Source organism: Meles meles, chromosome 21, assembly GCF_922984935.1.
Source record: "Meles meles chromosome 21, mMelMel3.1 paternal haplotype, whole genome shotgun sequence".
In the NCBI taxonomy this organism is placed as follows: Eukaryota; Metazoa; Chordata; class Mammalia; order Carnivora; family Mustelidae; genus Meles; species Meles meles.
In genome coordinates, this window is record NC_060086.1 from 29,255,252 (window position 1) to 29,269,050 (window position 13,799).

General features: G+C 41.4%; 1 non-coding gene across 1 annotated transcript; it reads right to left on the reverse strand.

The window, feature by feature from the left end:
- Window positions 1-9,769: 9,769 nt before the first annotated feature.
- TRNAA-AGC lies at window positions 9,770-9,841 on the reverse strand. Its single transcript has one exon. It is a non-coding gene; the product is annotated as a tRNA-Ala (tRNA).
- Window positions 9,842-13,799: the final 3,958 nt, after the last annotated feature.

Below are 13,799 nucleotides of genomic sequence, written 5' to 3' on the forward strand. Positions count from 1 at the left end.
ATCTTTCCACAAGCATGTTGCCACCCTTACCTAGGATGATCCTTCAATTCTATTTCCCCAGTAAAATCTTAATTTGCACCTCTTGTCCCAGTGTAATCAACAGTGTGTCCAGGTTAAAATGATAAGTCATATAACCATTTACCTCAAGCAAATTGTTGAAAAAGTGGCATTCAGGGAGACTGAACCTAGGGGGAAAAAAATCACTGCCCTACCATACCCCCTTCCAATGCTTCTGAATTATGGCAAAATAAAGAGGAACATGAAGTCTCACTCACTGTTTGGGTGAGTGATCATACCCTCTGGCCCACTGACCGCACCAGCCTTATCATCACAACGATGAGCTCAGAACAGCTGAGGATATAGATTTATAAAACCTCACTCACGTCCTGCCCCTGGCCCAAACCAAAATGCCCACTCCATCCTCCCTGGGCAAAAGCTAGGTGCTTAAAAGCATCACGTGGGACCTATTCAAGGTAATTAACAACCTGTTAGATGTCATAAACCAGCCCCACTCCCCGGATCTTTCCCCAACCTTGGGACTTAGATGAAAGGCAGACAAATTTGGTTTCCACTTATCTTTGGGCTGAACTTCTTTTTCTTGAGCTGTCTAAATGACATCCTGCCTTCTCATGATCAGAAAACACAGTCTATTTTGTGTTCAGCGACTGTGGAGTCCCTCTGAAAGTGACCTTGTGGAGTCATCTGGTGAATTCAGCCCAGGTTTTCCCAATAGTGTGAAGATGATTAGACTTTGGTCTGTGGCTCAGCCACCTCCTGAGGCTAGAGACACACTATGTCCCATTAGGCTCACCTGACAGCCAGCATCAACAACCAAACGTGTGGGTGGATGCATCTTCAGATGATCCCAGTCCCCAGCTGTAAAGTCTTTCAGCTAATAACACAGTCATCATAGGACAGAGACAATCCATCCCACTATGCCCCATCTGAAGTTCTGGCCTGCAGAAACTGAGAGAGATAACAAATACTGTTAGTATTTAAACCACTGTGTTTCTATGGTCATTTGCTATGCAGTTTATAATGAATACAGAAGAACCTGAATCATGCCACGTCATGTGGCATGCAGATGTAAAATCCCATGGAAGGACAGGTATTGGTACTTTTTGAGGTATATAACCACCTCTGGACCAATCACTGAGTCCAGGAGAAAGCTACACACTCTGACTGACCCAACTGTTGGCCAAAATGGGACACCATGATGGACAACTCCACTTACAAAGCAAGGAGGGAGAGAGACGCTCTCTCAAGAAAATGATGCTGGCAGACAAAAGCAATGTCAAATACAATGACCTCATTGCTTATCTCTTTTCCACTCCTGCCTTTCCTGCCCGTTAACTATAATGATGCCTTCTGCTGATGGCAAAAGCGTTAGCCCATTCCTATTAAGATATCTCCACTGATGTTTCCCACAGATAACTGTGCTAGGACCATGGACATCAGTGTTATTGCCAAGGTCAGTCTCTCACTGAAGCTGGAACTCTCTACCCATTGATGCCTTGAGCTATATTTTTCCATTATGATCATTTTATTGTATTCCTGGCCTTAGGAATCAGGTATTACTCTGAATTGAACTATAACATCAAACCACTCAGTTTCTGTTCCAGTTACTGTGTTGGAACCCAACACATGTCCTCAGTGCTCCTTTTACTTAGAAAAGTGATTCTCAACCTTGGATGCATATTAAAATTACCTGGGGAGCTTTTAAAAACAATACAAATGCCCAGGCCCTACTCAACGTAGAAGACTGAACATTTGTATTTTTAAATGCTCCTATAGAAGATTCCAGAGTTACAACCAGGGTTGGGACCACTGATTTGTTGGAGTGAATCAATCACACTCAAGGCTGGCAGGACCACTCTCATAGCCACCACTCCTCCCTCCCTATCACTGCCAAAAGCAAGTTCTATCAGTTCCACCTTCTAAATATCTCTAGTATCTGTCCATTCCAATCCAGTTTCATCAGCACAACTCAGCACAAGCCACCATCATCACCTGCCTGGCCCACTCCAAAAACCCACTTACTCTTCCCCCTTTTCTCCCTCACTCTGCTCCCCACTTCTAATTCTGCCTCCTTGCAATGCTTCCCCACATAGCATCCAGAGTAACCCATTTAAAACATAAATCAGGCAATGTCATTTCCTTGCTTAGAAACCATCAGTGACTTTCAAATGGCCTTAAAACCCAGTGTTTCCCCCACAGATAACTGTGCTAGGACCATGGATATCAATACTATTGCCATTGATGGAGACCTTCAAGGGTCCCTATGAAGACCTTCAAGGCTCTAGTCCCTGTCCCCTCTCCAACCTCACCATTTGACATTCTCCCTGATCACTAAGTTCCAATCATCTTAAACCAGCCCAACCCAAGAGAACTTTCTGTGATAAATGGAAATGTTCTATATTTGCACTGTCCAACATGGGACTCCACAGCCAGCCACATGTGGCTACCGAGCACTTCAAATGTGGATAATGTAAGCAAGGAACCAAATGTTTTACGTAATTTTCATTCATGTAAATTTTAAATAGCACATGCGGTTAATAGGTATATTGAACAGTGCAGTACTTGGATTTTGAGCATGGCTAATTCTTTACCCCCTTAGGGTTTTAGAACAATTCTCTCTGCTTGAACTTGGACATGAAAAAGGAGTTTTTCCTTTGGTTCTCCAAAGGAAAATAAGGGAGAGAGATTCCCAGATTCAGGGATGCTGTGGTGGTAAAAGCAAGAGGTGTCCACCTTAGTGAGGGAGAAATCAGGGCTGACTCTGAGAGCAAATAATAGGGAATGGTAACGGGGCAGCCCAAAATGCTGAGTTCAAGTTAAAGAAGTGTTCAAATGTGAATGTGCTACAAGACAGTGGAAAGGTTATGGACAAATATAGTGAGTCCATTGACATAAATTCAGAAATCCACCCAATGAAACAATACACTGTTTACTCCTACAAACATATTATGCAATACCAAAGAAAAGCAACAAAATGATAAACACAAAATTCACAATAGTAGTGACTTCTGAGGGAAGACAGAAGGAGACACAATCAGGGGAAAACAGAGCAGTTCACCCTGAGCACAGGTACGGTTCATTGCTACAGGGAATTTTAAAACACTGAAACAAGTAAAATATCGACTGGTCTGTTTTTCACTTTCACCAAGCTCCGGAAATTCTAAACAATGTCAGTGATAAAATACTTCTCCCCTAGAAAATAAGCTTTTGTTGGTTTAAGTTCTAAAAAAAATTGTTGTAATGGGTTATATAGGTATGTATAGAGATGGATACAGATTTTCACATTTTATTGCTTATCCTTTGTGCCAGTTATCAGTTTTTTGGTCCATCAGCTCCAAATTTAGCGTTCTCTGACCTGTTAGGAGATTCTGAAGCTGGACCCTGTGAATGGTACTCCTCTGCCAGCCGGCATGACGTTAGGTTATGCAGTAGAGGGCGCTGGAGGGACACTGCAAAAGGGTGGCACTTCTATTACTGATTGGCAAGTTTTTCTTGCTCCTAGAGGATGGCAGCCTGCAGGTGGCCTCCCAGGGGGTTTCTGGAGTACCCCAATGAAAGGGTTCCTAGTGAGATTTGCCAACATCCCAATGGACTGTTTTCTGCTTACCAGCCCTGGCCAGCCCTGGCCTTTGGTACTTCAGACCTTGCTGCTGTGTGGTGAACCACAGCCCTTCCTCTCCCACAAGGTCCAAATCTCTTCCTTGGGCAGGCAGTGTTTTACAATTTGTTCCTTCCTTCATGTGGTAGCCAGAATCATAAGGTAGACTCCAGGGACACCTCCCCTGGTGCATATGCCCTGTGTAATCCCTAAGGCTGAGAATATGATAAAGTATGCCTAATAGCACATGACTTTAAGAAAAGGAGATTATCTGGGTGAGCAGGAGCTAATCACAATAGTCCTTTCAGTCTGGGTCTAGTGGTGAGAGACAGGAAGTCATTCTGGCTGACACCTTGATTTCAGCCTTGTCTTACCCTTTCTTACCTTGTCATACCTACAGAACTGTGAGCTAATAGGTGGGGTTTTTTTTTTTAATATTCTTTAATGTTGTAAAATACACATTCAATTTACCACTTTAACCATTTTGAAGCATACCACTCAATGGCATTAAGCACATTCACACTGTTGTGCAACTATCACCACCATCCGTCTCCAGAATATTCTTATCATCCCAAGATGAAACTCTGCCCCTATTAAATAATAAATCCCCATGTCTCCCCCCAAACCTGCTGGAAACCAATATTCTACTTTCTTGTCTCTATGAATTTGACTATTCTAGGTACTTTGTGTAAGTCTGTGTAGACAGTATTTGTCCTTCTGTCTGGCTTATTCTGCTCCATATGTTTTCAAGGTTGTTCTACAATATATCACGTGTCAGAACTTCCTTCCTTTTTTAAAGGCTGAAGGATAGTCCATTACACACATATACCACACTTGTTTATTCATTCGAGTATCGATGGATACTTGGTTTGCATCCACCTTTTGGCTATGCTGTATAATGCTGCTATGAACACAGGTGTACCAGTAACTCTGCAAGTCCCTATTTACAATTATTTTGGGTGTATACCCAGAAGTAGAATTGCTGGATCATATGGTAACTCCATGTTTAATTTTCTGAGGAACTACCATGCTGTTTTCCACTGCAGCGAAATAGGTATTGTTTTAAACTGCTAACTTGGTGCTCATTTGTCACTCAGCAATAGAAAATTAATACACGTGAGTGCTCTCTTCCAGCCCTAGAGATAGTAACTGCTTCCTACATGTGTTAGTCCCATACTGTTTAGGGTTTTCTTTACCTCTCTCTGTAAGTAATCATCTCTACTAGTAAATACTTTATAAAATTTTCTCTGTTCAGACTACTTGTGTGGTGTGTGTCTCCTGAGTGGCCCTGATGAATAAACTCTTTAATAAATGGTGTGTTCTATACGGAAAGTAACTTGGAGAACTAGTTTCACAGCCAGCCCCTGACATACATAGCAGATTCAGCAACACCCACACATTTTCTGTGGTAAACTCGTAAGAGTTTGAATTTGTTTGGGTTTGTTTTGGGTGCAATTCATATCTCTAACCTCTGTGATATTGCATATTCCTGTTATTAAAAAGCATATTGGAAATAAATGATAGCACAGTGATCTAAAGAAAAAGAACTTGACGTTCATCAATTCTGTCACTCTATTTGATCACTTGGAGTTTTTATTCATGTTTAAAATCTAAAATATCAAAAAGGCATAAGCTACAAGATGTTAATTTTTTCTGGTGGTTCCAAATTTTGATTCATATATTAAATATTTTATTAAATTTGAATAATATGTTTAAATGGAATTTCATATTTCCTTTTAAATTATTTATTTTAAATCTAACTATGGACCAAGAAATAAATGATTATCACTGAACATTAAATCTTTTTTTTTTAAGATTTTTATTTATTTATTTGACAGACAGAGATCACAAGTAGGTAGAGAGGCAGGCAGAGAGAGAGGAAGGGAAGCAGGCTCCCTACTGAGCAGAGAGCCCAATATGGGGCTTGATCCCAGGACCCTGGGATCATGACCTGAGCCGAAAGCAGAGGCTTTAACCCACTGAGCCACCTAGGCGCCCCTGAACATTAAATCTTTACTGAATATAGTTTTGGTGTATAAAGGAGGGAGATACTAAAAAATAATCTACGGCGCCTAGGTGGCTCAGTGGGTTAAAGCCTCTGCCTTTGGCTTGGGTCAGGATCCTGGGGTCCTGGGATCAAGCCCTGCATCAGGCTCCCTGCTTGGCAGGAGGCCTGCTTCTCCCTCTTCCATTCCCCCTGCTTGTGTTCTCTCTCTCACTGTCAAATAAAGAAAATAAAATATTTTAAATACAATAATAAAAATAATAATCTACCCCAGGTGTAAAATATTATGTATACCATGGGGAATAGACCCATTAACTTTAGATTTGTACTCACTATATTGTTACAAATACTGCTTTGTCTTTATTTAATATATTAAAATAATTTTAAATCAAACAGCACAAAGACATACAGTATAGGTCTAATTCTACCTTCTAAATTCTCTTCCCTAATCTTGTGCTCTCTAATAACTTACTTTCCTTCGACCTTTCTGTGTACTCTTGGTTCAAGCTTTGCTCTTGAGACAAAACAGCAACACTGGGACTTTAAGTTTCTCAAGTTTTCCTCTTCTTGGCTGCTGCTTTTTTTTTTTTTTTTTTTTTTTTTGGAGGTTGGGCAGGGAGGGGTAGACGGAGAAGGAGAGAGAAACCCAAGTAGATTTTACTGTTGTGAACACAAAGCCTGACCCAGGGCTCGATCTCACAACCCCGAAATCAGTCCTGAATCAAAGCAAAGAGTCCAACACTCCACCAACTGCACCACTCAGGTGTCCTAGCTGCTTCTTTTAAGATAAAATGATGGAAGCACTGAATTCTTCCAAAGAGAAAGACATGAGGAAAGTAAAGGGTCTCTCTCTCTTTTTTTTTTTAAGTAATCTCTACACCCAAGGTGGGGCTTGAACTTAGAACCCCAAGATCAAGAATTGCATGCTCTACCAACTGAGGCAGTCAGGCACCCTAAGATATTTTTCTTCATATGGTTTCGATCCCTTTGAGCCAGGGGCTTGCCCCTCCAGACCTGTCCTCCAAGAACTCTGTCTCTCTGAAGACCCAGCTGTCTGTCAATTTCATGTCCTATCAGGCCAGGAACCCCAAGCAAGCACACGGGGGCATTGATTCCCAAACCAAGTACCCACATATCGACTGGCTACCATAGCAACAGGAGTTGAGACACATTAGCCCCTGAGCCACTCCATCTGCAGGCCCCACTGAACCCCACAGCGAGGAGGGTTATTGATTCTCTCCCTATATATCTCCTTCCTGCCCCTGCCGCATATTTACTCCACAGCAATACTGAGCAGAAAAGAGCCCCCGATCATCCATGCCCCTCATACACAACTAAAGGTACACATCAGAATCAGTTAGGGAGCTCTTTAAAAGTACCTGACATCCTGTACCAAAATCCCCAGGGCTGGGGACTATGTTTATGCATTTCAAACATGGTGATCCTCATATACCATCCCAGTTAAAAACCACTGCTGTGTAGAGCATGAACAGAGTTTACAGAAGGAAATACCAATATATTTCAGACATAAGATGCTATCCTCGCCCAGAGACAAGGACCCCATAACGTGATACTATGTTTTTCACCTATCAGATTGGCAAAGGTCAAAAGTTTGACAATCATAGACAAAGAGCTAATACCCCTAGTTTATAAAGTGTTTCTACAAATGGATAATGAAAAGACCAATAATCTAATCCAATAGCAAAAGGGCAAAGGAGAAGAACAGACAGTTGGCAGAGAAATACTTCATTCATAATAAGAAAATCTAATACAACAACCCATCCAAATGTACCAAAAGTTTGGTAATACACTGATAAGGTCATAGGGGAAAAGGCTGGTGAGAAGGCAAATTGGTATAGCCCCATGCACGCAGTACCTATGAAAACTGCAAGCACTTTTCATCTTTGAACAATTAATTCTACTCCTAGGAATTTAACCAACTGATATTAATTGCACATGTGTGAAAAGATTTAAGTACAGGGTTATTCATTTGCAGCATTGTCTGCAGCAGCAATAGATCAGAAATAATCCATTTCCCTGCAGGAGACCAGTTAAATCAATTATAGTATAGTCATACAGTGAGATACTCTGCTAGACAACCATTTAAATAAAAGTCAGATCAATGAAAGAATCATAGGATATTTTATTATTTTTTTTTTTTAAGATTTTATTTATTTGACAGAGAGAGAGATCACAAGTAGACAGAGAGGCAGGCAAAGAGAGAGGGAAGCAGGCTCCCCGCTGAGCAGAGAGCCCGATGCGGGACTCGATCCCAGGACCCTGAGATCATGACCTGAGCCGAAGGCAGCGGCCCAACCCACTGAGCCACCCAGGCGCCCAATAGGATATTTTATTAAGTGAAAAAAAAATTACAAGGTGAAAAACAGTATGTGATTAATGGCAAAATTATTTTCAGTGATGATCATTTAATAATCACTAATAATCATTATTTTCTCAAGTCATACTTCAGATTTAAAACAACTGCTTTTAAATAATAAGTTTCTATTTAAAAATATTTAAATTTGACATATACATATGTAGCATGTGTTATACAGGTAACTCTGAAAGATACACACACAAACTGGTTACACAGCACAGGATCCCAAGAGATATTTTCCCAAAGATAGAAAGATGGCCAACAGGTACATAAAAAGACGCTCAACATCACTCATCATCAGTGAAATGTAAATCAACCACAGTGACCTACCACCTCCCACCTCTTAGAAGCCTATCATCAAAAAGATAAGAAATAACAAGTGTTGGCAATAATGTGGAGAAAGGGAACCCTAGTGTACTACTGAGATTGTAAACTAGTGTAGCCACTACAAAAAACAGTGGTGTTTTCTGCAGTTTAATTTTGGAGGTTCTCCCCCCAAAATTAATGATCCAAAAATTCAACTTCTGGGAATTAATGCAAAGAAAATGAAAACAGTAACCTGAAAAGATATATGCACCCCTATGTTCACTGAAGCATTATTTACAACAGCCAAGATATTGAAACAACCCAAGAGTTCATCAATAGGTGAATGGATAAAGAAAGTGGGGTATGCATATACAATGGGATGGTATTTGTCCATTAAAAAAAAAAAGAAGGAAATCTTGTCATCTGTGACAGGATGGAACTTGAAGGCATTGTGCTAAAGAAGTAAGTCAGACAGAGAAAGACAAATATCCTATCATTTCACTTCTATGTGGAACCTTAAAAAACAAGCTATAGACACAGAATGGATTGGTGGTTGCTATGGGATGGGGGAGTGAAATGGGTGAAGGGAGTTAAAAGGTACAAACTTGCAGTTATAAAATAAATAAGTCACGGGGATGTAATGTACAGCATGGTGACTATCATTAATAATATTGTGCTGCCTATTTAAAAGTTGCTAAGAGAGCAGACCTTAAAAGTTCTCTAGGGGCACCTGGGTGGCTCAGCCAGTTAAGTGACTCCTGATACTGGCTCAGGTCATCATCGCAGGGTTGTGAGATCAAGCCCCAAGTTGAGCCCTGTGTGGAGCCCCCACCCCTTGATCCCCACCATCAGGCTCCTCACTGGAAGTGGAGACTGCTTATCTCTCTCCCTCTGCCCTTCTCCACCCTCTCTGCCTCTCCCCACCCCCCAAAAATTAATAATAATAAAAGTTTTCGGGGTGCCTAAGTGGCTCAATGGGTTAAAGCCTCTGCCTTTGGCTCAGGTCATGATCTCAGGGTCCTGGGATCGAGCCCCACATCGGGCTCTCTGCTCAGTGGGGAGCCTGCTTCCCCCTCTTCTCTGCCTGCCTCTCTGCCTACTTGTGAGCTCTCTCTGTCAAATAAATAAATCTTTAAAAAAAAATAAAATAAAAAATAAAAGTTCTCATCACAAGAAAAGTCATTTTTTTGTAACTATATATGGTTACAGATGTTAACTAGATTTATTGTGATGGTAATCTCACAATACATACAAATATGTAATCATTATGTTTGCATACCTGAAACTAATATAGTGTTATATACCAATTATAAGTCAATTAAAAAATAAAAGAGGAGAGTCATCAGTATAACAGAAGAAAAACATGAGTACTCGGAGACAAGATGATTAATTTGCAGATTCTATAGGAATGTGGTATAGCTGAACAGAGAAGAAAGGTATTTTCCCAAGCCAGGACACAATAGAATGGAGATGCTGGGGATTGAACCCAAGACCTCATGCATGCTAAGCATACGCTCTACCACTGAGCTACATCCCCACCTGGTGATAATACTGCTTTTCTAAGCTGTTTTCATGAAACAAATCAGAAATGTGCTCCCTTAAAACACTGGTTATAGTGACAGCCAAGAGGTTTGGGAGCAGGGGGAGGATGGTAATGCAGAGGATGTGTAGGGGGATGTTCTGGGAGTTAGGCATAAAAGGAATTTACTTCTCTCTCTATGCTTTTTGTACTACTTGAGTATTTTACCATTACACATTGCCTACTTAAAACAAAGATGGAAAATAAAAGAGAAAATAAACGTTAAACAAAACCACTTTTCCACAACAATGCCCCCACTTTATAGATGGAACACTGAGGCTTAAAGAAGAGAACGGCCTCTCCAATCTACAACACCTCCAGCTCCTCCAAGCAGTGGAACCACCTCCCTCCAAGCACCAGAATCCTTTGTTCTTTTCAGGGTGAGAGACTATCCATGCCTTGCTGTCGTGATTTCCATGCCTTATCCAACTCTCTGCCCTCAGTACCCAGCTCAGAGAATCCAACATTTTTGTGAATCCTTCCATTCTGCAACTAATGTTTGTTGAGGACTGACCATGGCCCAGACATTACACTAACTGCCAGAAGTACACTAATAAGCATCGAGGTCAAAGTCCCCGCTAACCTTGTAGATAGGGCTGCATATACATTCACACAAGCTGTGCACTACACAATTTCAGGAAATGCCCATTCACATAAACTACTGTTTAACTGCCATCCCCTGGATTTGTGCCAGGTAAATCTAACTATACCCAGTGGCCTTGCCCATATGTCCAATAGCCCAGTGGAGAATATAGCCCAGCGGAGAAAATGAAGTAATACGTATATATTTCCTTTAATTGGAATCATTGCAATGAAAGAAAAGAACCAGGTGTTCTAAGAAAGAACAAAAGGAGGGACCTATTTTGAGTTCCACACAAACCAATCTGAGAAAGTGATATTTAAGCCAAGAAATTATATTAGTTAGGAATTTTTTTAGTTGCTAATAAGAGGCCCAGCTTAGCAGCTTTAACAAAACAGTTTTCTGTTTTGTTTCTCATTCCATGAGAAACCAGAAGGTAGACAGCCCAAGACTAATTTGGTAGCTCCATCAGTTACCATGAGTCCAGCCTCCTCCTGTCTTTCTGCTTTACATTCCTTAACATGTGACTTTCATTCTCTAGGTCACCTCATGGTCCAAAATGATGACGAGAGCCCAAGTCACCACATGGGCATCACAGATAACAGGACATGGCAAAGGCACTGGAGGAAAGGGAACATGTCCCCATCTATTTAAGGAGAGGACTGTGCCTTACAGAATATTCTACTTCCACCTCGTTGACCAGAAAATGGTCCCATGAACATACCATGCTGCAAGAGAGGCTGGAACTGTAGTCCCTAATGCACTGCCCAGAGTTCTTACTAAAAAGGAAGAATTGTTTTTGAGAGGCAATGAGCAGCCTCTGCTATGGACTAAGAGAATAACGGGAGTTAATTAAGTGAAGAGGCGATAGGAGAACAGGTTCCAAGCAGAGGGAACACAAGTACAAAGTCTCCAGTAAAAAAAGGAGGTTGGTGTGATCTCAGAACTAAAAGGAGGCCGGGGTGGCCAGAACACACTGAGGAGGAAAGGAGGAGCCAAGAAAAGGAGCCGGAAAGGGAGTCAGTCCCTTATGCACATTAGCAAATGCAGGTGCCTACCTCCCACTCTGGGCAAAGCCTAGGAATCAAAGAGACCCATGTTCACATTCTAACTTCACTTCTTCCTCACTGAGGACTTTTGGATACGTCTTTTAACTTGTCTGAGTCTGTTTTCTTACTTATAAAACAAGAATTATATGGGAACAATCTATATAGATTATGTGAACTAAATGAGATAATGTATGTGAGGAAGTTAGCACAGCACCTATTTAGCACACACTATTATTTATTAATTACATCTTTGACCAAAAAGACTCACATAACTGTGACATAGTCAACAGTCAAGGTTGTATCCCCAGCTTTGAACTAATCACCTGACACATAGTTAGTGCTCGAAAAAATGGTCGCCCTTCCTATTGTGACTGTTGCCAAGGAGAGTAGACAGCTCATCACAATTTCTTCCATGCTCTTTCTTGACTCCTCATCCCAGGCCAGCCTACTACAGGTCTATCCCATCTTTAGTTCATCTACCTTAACAACAAACTAGAAATAAGGATGTGGGGATGAGGGAACGCCATCCCAGGGAGCTAACAGACCTCCAGGTTATTAGTTAGAGTCGCAGTCTCCGTTTTGCTCAGGTAATAAGGGTAAATAAGCTTGGCCCCAATGCAGAAATGCTTACTGCACTGAACTTTAATAAAACCCACACTTGGACTCCAGGAAATACTGCCATTTATATCCCCATTGATTTTCTAAGACTGTTTTATTATTCCTCTTCCTGGTGAGGGTTGTATGTATTTTGGGACTGCATTCCTTTCATAAATAAGTAAATATGTAAGTAAATACTAATAAGAGCTAACAGTTATTAAGTGCTTGGCCCAGGGCCAGGGATGGTGCTACAGGGTTTTGCCTCTGTTAGTTTATTCCCCCCCCCCCCATAACAACCCAATGAGGCTGGCACTCCAGTGGTTCCCATTCTACAGAGAAGGAGACCAAGATCCCAGAGATGAGGTCACTCCCCCCAAAAAGGAGCAGGGTACATGCTACAGAGTCTAGTAGTTCTTAAAAAAGTTAAACATGGAGCTGCCATATGACCCACCAATGTCACTCCTAAGTGTATACCCAGAGGAAATAAAGACATGTCCATCCGTGTTCATGGCAGGGCTAGACATGAGAAAAAGTGGGAAAAATTCAAATGTCCATCAATGGACAAATGGACAAACACAACGTTATATATGTACTCAAGGAAATACTGTTCAGCCATAAAAAGTAATGAGAGACTGACACACACCACAAAATGGACAAATCTTGAAAACATTATGCTAAGTGAAAAAAGTCAGACACAAAACGCCACAAATTGTATGATTCCATTGATACATCCAGATTCGTCAAATCCATAGAGATGGGAAGCAGACTGGTGGTCGCCAGGGGCTGGGGAATAGAAGGGAAATAGGAATGATGGCAAATGGAAACAAGGTTTCTTGGGGACGGGGGATTATAAAAAGGAGATGATAAAAATGTTCAGGAATTAGTGATGATGGTTGTACATCTCTATAAATATACCAAAACCCACTAAATTGTACTTTTACATTGTGAATTTTATGGTAAATTGTATCTCAATTTTTATTGAAAAAGAGGCAGAACACAGATTTAACCCCTCAAGGTTATCTGACCTAAAGGCTTGATTACTGCATCCTGAGCAGCTCATGTGGACATGAACCCAAATTCCACCTTACCTAAGTGCCTTCCTTCCCTCAGTCCCCACCAGTCAAGCTTCTGAAGTCAGTGGCAGGCCAGAGGGAAATGATGAGTGCCTGAAATAAGGCAATAGTTTGAAAAAGCCAAAAGTCCAGTCTTTCCTTTCTGCTAAACCCCCTGAGCCTGGGGCTCTCTCCCAGGCCTGGGACCCTGAGCACATCATAAAGGAGCTACATTAATGGAAGGTTTATGGCATTTGGGAGCTACTGGGGCTGAGAAAATCTCAGTGGTCAGCAAGTTAATTACAACTGCCTGACTGAGGCCAACTCGCCCATTAATATCAACAAGCCAGTTCCAGAAGGAAGAGACAAGATGACTGACACAAATCAATCTAACTGTAGATTCAACAACTGACCCCCCAGCTATATCTTCAGATATAAAATAATTTGTACTTCTGCAAGTACACACACACCAGTTCACACACACACACACACACACACACACACACACACACACGCCTGAAGAAGACCCCAAGCAAAGAATATAGCCCGGCACAAAGGACAGGGGCTTTAATGTTTAAGAGTCCTAGATTCAGATCCTGGCTCTGCCACTTAGGGGCAGAGTAGCCTTAAGCAGGTCA